The sequence below is a fragment of the Hypomesus nipponensis genome, chromosome 25 (genome assembly GCF_054491055.1).
Source record: "Hypomesus nipponensis isolate SF chromosome 25, ASM5449105v1, whole genome shotgun sequence".
Taxonomy (NCBI): Eukaryota; Metazoa; Chordata; class Actinopteri; order Osmeriformes; family Osmeridae; genus Hypomesus; species Hypomesus nipponensis.
Genome location: NC_140385.1, coordinates 14,172,501 through 14,180,000, shown reverse-complemented (window position 1 = coordinate 14,180,000; position 7,500 = coordinate 14,172,501). Strand labels below are relative to the sequence as shown.

The following is a 7,500-nucleotide window of genomic DNA, read 5'->3' as shown; positions in this document are numbered from 1 at the left end:
TCGGAAGCTAAGCAGGGTCGGGCCTGGTTAGTACTTGGATGGGAGACCGCCTGGGAATACCAGGTGCTGTATGCTCTTTTGCTCATTCACTTAGAAACTGACATCTTGCAATATGCACAAGTAGTCCTTCATGAAAGGGGCTGGAAGCTGTTTTCATTTTGACACGAGAGAGAGAGAGAGAGAGAGAGACTACCTTGCATTGTCAATTGCTAAATCTGTATATGGATAAGTAGCCTATGGTTGTCAACTTATTTCGTATGGCCATACCAGCCTGGCAACGCCCGATCTCGTCTGATCTCGGAAGCTAAGCAGGGTCGGGCCTGGTTAGTACTTGGATGGGAGACCGCCTGGGAATACCAGGTGCTGTATGCTCTTTTGCTCATTCACTTAGAAACTGACATCTTGCAATATGCACAAGTAGTCCTTCATGAAAGGGGCTGGAAGCTGTTTTCATTTTGACATGAGAGAGAGAGAGAGACTACCTTGCATTGTCAATTGCTAAATCTGTATATGGATAAGTAGCCTATGGTTGTCAACTTATTTCGTACGGCCATACCAGCCTGGCAACGCCCGATCTCGTCTGATCTCGGAAGCTAAGCAGGGTCGGGCCTGGTTAGTACTTGGATGGGAGACCGCCTGGGAATAACAGGTGCTGTATGCTCTTTTGCTCATTCACTTAGAAACTGAAATCTTGCAATATGCACAAGTAGTCCTTCATGAAAGGGGCTGGAAGCTGTTTTCATTTTGACACGAGAGAGAGAGAGAGAGAGAGAGACTACCTTGCATTGTCAATTGCTAAATCTGTATATGGATAAGTAGCCTATGGTTGTCAACTTATTTCGTACGGCCATACCAGCCTGGCAACGCCCGATCTCGTCTGATCTCGGAAGCTAAGCAGGGTCGGGCCTGGTTAGTACTTGGATGGGAGACCGCCTGGGAATACCAGGTGCTGTATGCTCTTTTGCTCATTCACTTAGAAACTGAAATCTTGCAATGTGCACAAGTAGTCCTTCATGAAAGGGGCTGGAAGCTGTTTTCATTTTGACACGAGAGAGAGAGAGAGAGAGAGAGACTACCTTGCATTGTCAATTGCTAAATCTGTAAATGGATAAGTAGCCTATGGTTGTCAACTTATTTCGTACGGCCATACCAGCCTGGCAACGCACAATCTCGTCTGATCTCGGAAGCTAAGCAGGGTCGGGCCTGGTTAGTACTTGGATGGGAGACCGCCTGGGAATACCAGGTGCTGTATGCTCTTTTGCTCATTCACTTAGAAACTGACATCTTGCAATATGCACAAGTAGTCCTTCATGAAAGGGGCTGGAAGCTGTTTTCATTTTGACACGAGAGAGAGAGAGAGAGAGACTACCTTGCATTGTCAATTGCTAAATCTGTATATGGATAAGTAGCCTATGGTTGTCAACTTATTTGGTACGGCCATACCAGCCTGGCAACGCCCGATCTCGTCTGATCTCGGAAGCTAAGCAGGGTCGGGCCTGGTTAGTACTTGGGTGGGAGACCGCCTGGGAATACCAGGTGCTGTATGCTCTTTTGCTCATTCACTTAGAAACTGAAATCTTGCAATATGCACAAGTAGTCCTTCATGAAAGGGGCTGGAAGCTGTTTTCATTTTGACACGAGAGAGAGAGAGAGAGAGAGAGACTACCTTGCATTGTCAATTGCTAAATCTGTATATGGATAAGTAGCCTATGGTTGTCAACTTATTTCGTACGGCCATACCAGCCTGGCAACGCCCAATCTCGTCTGATCTCGGAAGCTAAGCAGGGTCGGGCCTGGTTAGTACTTGGATGGGAGACCGCCTGGGAATACCAGGTGCTGTATGCTCTTTTGCTCATTCACTTAGAAACTGACATCTTGCAATATGCACAAGTAGTCCTTCATGAAAGGGGCTGGAAGCTGTTTTCATTTTGACACGAGAGAGAGAGAGAGAGAGAGAGACTACCTTGCATTGTCAATTGCTAAATCTGTATATGGATAAGTAGCCTATGGTTGTCAACTTATTTCGTACGGCCATACCAGCCTGGCAACGCCCGATCTCGTCTGATCTCGGAAGCTAAGCAGGGTCGGGCCTGGTTAGTACTTGGATGGGAGACCGCCTGGGAATACCAGGTGCTGTATGCTCTTTTGCTCATTCACTTAGAAACTGAAATCTTGCAATATGCACAAGTAGTCCTTCATGAAAGGGGCTGGAAGCTGTTTTCATTTTGACACGAGAGAGAGAGAGAGAGAGAGAGACTACCTTGCATTGTCAATTGCTAAATCTGTATATGGATAAGTAGCCTATGGTTGTCAACTTATTTCGTACGGCCATACCAGCCTGGCAACGCCCGATCTCGTCTGATCTCGGAAGCTAAGCAGGGTCGGGCCTGGTTAGTACTTGGATGGGAGACCGCCTGGGAATACCAGGTGCTGTATGCTCTTTTGCTCATTCACTTAGAAACTGACATCTTGCAATATGCACAAGTAGTCCTTCATGAAAGGGGCTGGAAGCTGTTTTCATTTTGACACGAGAGAGAGAGAGAGAGAGACTACCTTGCATTGTCAATTGCTAAATCTGTATATGGATAAGTAGCCTATGGTTGTCAACTTATTTTGTACGGCCATACCAGCCTGGCAACGCCCGATCTCGTCTGATCTCGGAAGCTAAGCAGGGTCGGGCCTGGTTAGTACTTGGGTGGGAGACCGCCTGGGAATACCAGGTGCTGTATGCTCTTTTGCTCATTCACTTAGAAACTGAAATCTTGCAATATGCACAAGTAGTCCTTCATGAAAGGGGCTGGAAGCTGTTTTCATTTTGACACGAGAGAGAGAGAGAGAGAGAGAGACTACCTTGCATTGTCAATTGCTAAATCTGTATATGGATAAGTAGCCTATGGTTGTCAACTTATTTCGTACGGCCATACCAGCCTGGCAACGCCCGATCTCGTCTGATCTCGGAAGCTAAGCAGGGTCGGGCCTGGTTAGTACTTGGATGGGAGACCGCCTGGGAATACCAGGTGCTGTATGCTCTTTTGCTCATTCACTTAGAAACTGACATCTTGCAATGTGCACAAGTAGTCCTTCATGAAAGGGGCTGGAAGCTGTTTTCATTTTGACACGAGAGAGAGAGAGAGAGAGAGAGACTACCTTGCATTGTCAATTGCTAAATCTGTATATGGATAAGTAGCCTATGGTTGTCAACTTATTTCGTACGGCCATACCAGCCTGGCAACGCCCAATCTCGTCTGATCTCGGAAGCTAAGCAGGGTCGGGCCTGGTTAGTACTTGGATGGGAGACCGCCTGGGAATACCAGGTGCTGTATGCTCATTCACTTAGAAACTGACATCTTGCAATATGCACAAGTAGTCCTTCATGAAAGGGGCTGGAAGCTGTTTTCATTTTGACACGAGAGAGAGAGAGAGAGAGAGAGAGAGACTACCTTGCATTGTCAATTGCTAAATCTGTATATGGATAAGTAGCCTATGGTTGTCAACTTATTTTGTACGGCCATACCAGCCTGGCAACGCCCGATCTCGTCTGATCTCGGAAGCTAAGCAGGGTCGGGCCTGGTTAGTACTTGGATGGGAGACCGCCTGGGAATAACAGGTGCTGTATGCTCTTTTGCTCATTCACTTAGAAACTGAAATCTTGCAATATGCACAAGTAGTCCTTCATGAAAGGGGCTGGAAGCTGTTTTCATTTTGACACGAGAGAGAGAGAGAGAGAGAGAGAGAGACTACCTTGCATTGTCAATTGCTAAATCTGTATATGGATAAGTAGCCTATGGTTGTCAACTTATTTCGTACGGCCATACCAGCCTGGCAACGCCCGATCTCGTCTGATCTCGGAAGCTAAGCAGGGTCGGGCCTGGTTAGTACTTGGATGGGAGACCGCCTGGGAATACCAGGTGCTGTATGCTCTTTTGCTCATTCACTTAGAAACTGAAATCTTGCAATGTGCACAAGTAGTCCTTCATGAAAGGGGCTGGAAGCTGTTTTCATTTTGACACGAGAGAGAGAGAGAGAGAGACTACCTTGCATTGTCAATTGCTAAATCTGTATATGGATAAGTAGCCTATGGTTGTCAACTTATTTCGTACGACCATACCAGCCTGGCAACGCCCGATCTCGTCTGATCTCGGAAGCTAAGCAGGGTCGGGCCTGGTTAGTACTTGGATGGGAGACCGCCTGGGAATACCAGGTGCTGTATGCTCTTTTGCTCATTCACTTAGAAACTGACATCTTGCAATGTGCACAAGTAGTCCTTCATGAAAGGGGCTGGAAGCTGTTTTCATTTTGACACGAGAGAGAGAGAGAGAGAGAGAGACTACCTTGCATTGTCAATTGCTAAATCTGTATATGGATAAGTAGCCTATGGTTGTCAACTTATTTCGTACGGCCATACCAGCCTGGCAACGCCCGATCTCGTCTGATCTCGGAAGCTAAGCAGGGTCGGGCCTGGTTAGTACTTGGATGGGAGACCGCCTGGGAATACCAGGTGCTGTATGCTCTTTTGCTCATTCACTTAGAAACTGACATCTTGCAATATGCACAAGTAGTCCTTCATGAAAGGGGCTGGAAGCTGTTTTCATTTTGACACGAGAGAGAGAGAGAGAGAGAGAGAGAGAGAGAGAGAGAGAGAGAGAGAGAGAGAGAGAGACTACCTTGCATTGTCAATTGCTAAATCTGTATATGGATAAGTAGCCTATGGTTGTCAACTTATTTCGTACGGCCATACCAGCCTGGCAACGCCCGATCTCGTCTGATCTCGGAAGCTAAGCAGGGTCGGGCCTGGTTAGTACTTGGATGGGAGACCGCCTGGGAATACCAGGTGCTGTATGCTCTTTTGCTCATTCACTTAGAAACTGACATCTTGCAATATGCACAAGTAGTCCTTCATGAAAGGGGCTGGAAGCTGTTTTCATTTTGACACGAGAGAGAGAGAGAGAGAGAGAGACTACCTTGCATTGTCAATTGCTAAATCTGTATATGGATAAGTAGCCTATGGTTGTCAACTTATTTCGTACGGCCATACCAGCCTGGCAACGCCCGATCTCGTCTGATCTCGGAAGCTAAGCAGGGTCGGGCCTGGTTAGTACTTGGATGGGAGACCGCCTGGGAATACCAGGTGCTGTATGCTCTTTTGCTCATTCACTTAGAAACTGACATCTTGCAATATGCACAAGTAGTCCTTCATGAAAGGGGCTGGAAGCTGTTTTCATTTTGACACGAGAGAGAGAGAGAGAGAGAGAGAGAGAGAGACTACCTTGCATTGTCAATTGCTAAATCTGTATATGGATAAGTAGCCTATGGTTGTCAACTTATTTCGTACGGCCATACCAGCCTGGCAACGCCCGATCTCGTCTGATCTCGGAAGCTAAGCAGGGTCGGGCCTGGTTAGTACTTGGATGGGAGACCGCCTGGGAATACCAGGTGCTGTATGCTCTTTTGCTCATTCACTTAGAAACTGACATCTTGCAATATGCACAAGTAGTCCTTCATGAAAGGGGCTGGAAGCTGTTTTCATTTTGACATGAGAGAGAGAGAGAGACTACCTTGCATTGTCAATTGCTAAATCTGTATATGGATAAGTAGCCTATGGTTGTCAACTTATTTCGTACGGCCATACCAGCCTGGCAACGCCCGATCTCGTCTGATCTCGGAAGCTAAGCAGGGTCGGGCCTGGTTAGTACTTGGATGGGAGACCGCCTGGGAATAACAGGTGCTGTATGCTCTTTTGCTCATTCACTTAGAAACTGAAATCTTGCAATATGCACAAGTAGTCCTTCATGAAAGGGGCTGGAAGCTGTTTTCATTTTGACACGAGAGAGAGAGAGAGAGAGAGAGACTACCTTGCATTGTCAATTGCTAAATCTGTATATGGATAAGTAGCCTATGGTTGTCAACTTATTTCGTACGGCCATACCAGCCTGGCAACGCCCGATCTCGTCTGATCTCGGAAGCTAAGCAGGGTCGGGCCTGGTTAGTACTTGGATGGGAGACCGCCTGGGAATACCAGGTGCTGTATGCTCTTTTGCTCATTCACTTAGAAACTGAAATCTTGCAATGTGCACAAGTAGTCCTTCATGAAAGGGGCTGGAAGCTGTTTTCATTTTGACACGAGAGAGAGAGAGAGAGAGAGAGACTACCTTGCATTGTCAATTGCTAAATCTGTATATGGATAAGTAGCCTATGGTTGTCAACTTATTTCGTACGGCCATACCAGCCTGGCAACGCCCGATCTCGTCTGATCTCGGAAGCTAAGCAGGGTCGGGCCTGGCTAGTACTTGGATGGGAGACCGCCTGGGAATACCAGGTGCTGTATGCTCTTTTGCTCATTCACTTAGAAACTGAAATCTTGCAATGTGCACAAGTAGTCCTTCATGAAAGGGGCTGGAAGCTGTTTTCATTTTGACACGAGAGAGAGAGAGAGAGAGACTACCTTGCATTGTCAATTGCTAAATCTGTATATGGATAAGTAGCCTATGGTTGTCAACTTATTTGGTACGGCCATACCAGCCTGGCAACGCCCGATCTCGTCTGATCTCGGAAGCTAAGCAGGGTCGGGCCTGGTTAGTACTTGGGTGGGAGACCGCCTGGGAATACCAGGTGCTGTATGCTCTTTTGCTCATTCACTTAGAAACTGAAATCTTGCAATATGCACAAGTAGTCCTTCATGAAAGGGGCTGGAAGCTGTTTTCATTTTGACACGAGAGAGAGAGAGAGAGACCACCTTGCATTGTCAATTGCTAAATCTGTATATGGATAAGTAGCCTATGGTTGTCAACTTATTTCGTACGGCCATACCAGCCTGGCAACGCCTGATCTCGGAAGCTAAGCAGGGTCGGGCCTGGTTAGTACTTGGATGGGAGACCGCCTGGGAATACCAGGTGCTGTATGCTCTTTTGCTCATTCACTTAGAAACTGACATCTTGCAATATGCACAAGTAGTCCTTCATGAAAGGGGCTGGAAGCTGTTTTCATTTTGACACGAGAGAGAGAGAGAGAGAGAGAGACTACCTTGCATTGTCAATTGCTAAATCTGTATATGGATAAGTAGCCTATGGTTGTCAACTTATTTCGTATGGCCATACCAGCCTGGCAACGCCCGATCTCGTCTGATCTCGGAAGCTAAGCAGGGTCGGGCCTGGTTAGTACTTGGATGGGAGACCGCCTGGGAATACCAGGTGCTGTATGCTCTTTTGCTCATTCACTTAGAAACTGACATCTTGCAATATGCACAAGTAGTCCTTCATGAAAGGGGCTGGAAGCTGTTTTCATTTTGACATGAGAGAGAGAGAGAGACTACCTTGCATTGTCAATTGCTAAATCTGTATATGGATAAGTAGCCTATGGTTGTCAACTTATTTCGTACGGCCATACCAGCCTGGCAACGCCCGATCTCGTCTGATCTCGGAAGCTAAGCAGGGTCGGGCCTGGTTAGTACTTGGATGGGAGACCGCCTGGGAATAACAGGTGCTGTATGCTCTTTTGCTCATT

The 7,500-nt window shown here is 47.0% G+C and overlaps 21 non-coding genes and 5 pseudogenes across 21 annotated transcripts; all 26 read left to right on the top strand.

Moving 5' to 3' along the window:
* LOC146224475 (5S ribosomal RNA) overlaps nt 1-75 on the top strand; it is a 109-nt pseudogene extending 34 nt beyond the window's left edge.
* A 178-nt stretch (nt 76-253) lies between these two features.
* Nucleotides 254-372, top strand: LOC146224474 (5S ribosomal RNA). The gene has a single exon (XR_014749184.1). It is a non-coding gene; the product is annotated as a 5S ribosomal RNA (ribosomal RNA).
* Nucleotides 373-542: 170 nt separating this feature from the next.
* LOC146224473 (5S ribosomal RNA) lies at nt 543-661 on the top strand. The gene has a single exon (XR_014749758.1). It is a non-coding gene; the product is annotated as a 5S ribosomal RNA (ribosomal RNA).
* A 178-nt stretch (nt 662-839) lies between these two features.
* LOC146224472 (5S ribosomal RNA) lies at nt 840-958 on the top strand. The gene has a single exon (XR_014747467.1). It is a non-coding gene; the product is annotated as a 5S ribosomal RNA (ribosomal RNA).
* Nucleotides 959-1,136: 178 nt separating this feature from the next.
* On the top strand, nt 1,137-1,255 carry LOC146224471 (5S ribosomal RNA; annotated as a pseudogene).
* Nucleotides 1,256-1,429: 174 nt separating this feature from the next.
* On the top strand, nt 1,430-1,548 carry LOC146224470 (5S ribosomal RNA). The gene has a single exon (XR_014750002.1). It is a non-coding gene; the product is annotated as a 5S ribosomal RNA (ribosomal RNA).
* A 178-nt stretch (nt 1,549-1,726) lies between these two features.
* On the top strand, nt 1,727-1,845 carry LOC146224469 (5S ribosomal RNA; annotated as a pseudogene).
* Nucleotides 1,846-2,023: 178 nt separating this feature from the next.
* LOC146224468 (5S ribosomal RNA) lies at nt 2,024-2,142 on the top strand. The gene has a single exon (XR_014747466.1). It is a non-coding gene; the product is annotated as a 5S ribosomal RNA (ribosomal RNA).
* A 178-nt stretch (nt 2,143-2,320) lies between these two features.
* On the top strand, nt 2,321-2,439 carry LOC146224467 (5S ribosomal RNA). Its single transcript, XR_014747465.1, has one exon. It is a non-coding gene; the product is annotated as a 5S ribosomal RNA (ribosomal RNA).
* A 174-nt stretch (nt 2,440-2,613) lies between these two features.
* On the top strand, nt 2,614-2,732 carry LOC146224466 (5S ribosomal RNA). Its single transcript, XR_014749206.1, has one exon. It is a non-coding gene; the product is annotated as a 5S ribosomal RNA (ribosomal RNA).
* A 178-nt stretch (nt 2,733-2,910) lies between these two features.
* Nucleotides 2,911-3,029, top strand: LOC146224465 (5S ribosomal RNA). The gene has a single exon (XR_014747464.1). It is a non-coding gene; the product is annotated as a 5S ribosomal RNA (ribosomal RNA).
* A 178-nt stretch (nt 3,030-3,207) lies between these two features.
* On the top strand, nt 3,208-3,326 carry LOC146224464 (5S ribosomal RNA; annotated as a pseudogene).
* Nucleotides 3,327-3,500: 174 nt separating this feature from the next.
* LOC146224463 (5S ribosomal RNA) lies at nt 3,501-3,619 on the top strand. The gene has a single exon (XR_014750328.1). It is a non-coding gene; the product is annotated as a 5S ribosomal RNA (ribosomal RNA).
* Nucleotides 3,620-3,801: 182 nt separating this feature from the next.
* On the top strand, nt 3,802-3,920 carry LOC146224462 (5S ribosomal RNA). The gene has a single exon (XR_014747463.1). It is a non-coding gene; the product is annotated as a 5S ribosomal RNA (ribosomal RNA).
* A 174-nt stretch (nt 3,921-4,094) lies between these two features.
* Nucleotides 4,095-4,213, top strand: LOC146224461 (5S ribosomal RNA). The gene has a single exon (XR_014750244.1). It is a non-coding gene; the product is annotated as a 5S ribosomal RNA (ribosomal RNA).
* A 178-nt stretch (nt 4,214-4,391) lies between these two features.
* On the top strand, nt 4,392-4,510 carry LOC146224460 (5S ribosomal RNA). The gene has a single exon (XR_014747462.1). It is a non-coding gene; the product is annotated as a 5S ribosomal RNA (ribosomal RNA).
* A 214-nt stretch (nt 4,511-4,724) lies between these two features.
* LOC146224459 (5S ribosomal RNA) lies at nt 4,725-4,843 on the top strand. The gene has a single exon (XR_014747461.1). It is a non-coding gene; the product is annotated as a 5S ribosomal RNA (ribosomal RNA).
* Nucleotides 4,844-5,021: 178 nt separating this feature from the next.
* On the top strand, nt 5,022-5,140 carry LOC146224458 (5S ribosomal RNA). Its single transcript, XR_014747460.1, has one exon. It is a non-coding gene; the product is annotated as a 5S ribosomal RNA (ribosomal RNA).
* Nucleotides 5,141-5,326: 186 nt separating this feature from the next.
* On the top strand, nt 5,327-5,445 carry LOC146224457 (5S ribosomal RNA). Its single transcript, XR_014747458.1, has one exon. It is a non-coding gene; the product is annotated as a 5S ribosomal RNA (ribosomal RNA).
* Nucleotides 5,446-5,615: 170 nt separating this feature from the next.
* LOC146224456 (5S ribosomal RNA) lies at nt 5,616-5,734 on the top strand. The gene has a single exon (XR_014749757.1). It is a non-coding gene; the product is annotated as a 5S ribosomal RNA (ribosomal RNA).
* Nucleotides 5,735-5,912: 178 nt separating this feature from the next.
* Nucleotides 5,913-6,031, top strand: LOC146224455 (5S ribosomal RNA). Its single transcript, XR_014747457.1, has one exon. It is a non-coding gene; the product is annotated as a 5S ribosomal RNA (ribosomal RNA).
* Nucleotides 6,032-6,209: 178 nt separating this feature from the next.
* On the top strand, nt 6,210-6,328 carry LOC146224454 (5S ribosomal RNA). The gene has a single exon (XR_014748928.1). It is a non-coding gene; the product is annotated as a 5S ribosomal RNA (ribosomal RNA).
* Nucleotides 6,329-6,502: 174 nt separating this feature from the next.
* LOC146224453 (5S ribosomal RNA) lies at nt 6,503-6,621 on the top strand. Its single transcript, XR_014750001.1, has one exon. It is a non-coding gene; the product is annotated as a 5S ribosomal RNA (ribosomal RNA).
* A 172-nt stretch (nt 6,622-6,793) lies between these two features.
* On the top strand, nt 6,794-6,902 carry LOC146224452 (5S ribosomal RNA; annotated as a pseudogene).
* Nucleotides 6,903-7,080: 178 nt separating this feature from the next.
* LOC146224451 (5S ribosomal RNA) lies at nt 7,081-7,199 on the top strand. The gene has a single exon (XR_014749183.1). It is a non-coding gene; the product is annotated as a 5S ribosomal RNA (ribosomal RNA).
* Nucleotides 7,200-7,369: 170 nt separating this feature from the next.
* On the top strand, nt 7,370-7,488 carry LOC146224450 (5S ribosomal RNA). Its single transcript, XR_014749756.1, has one exon. It is a non-coding gene; the product is annotated as a 5S ribosomal RNA (ribosomal RNA).
* Nucleotides 7,489-7,500: the final 12 nt, after the last annotated feature.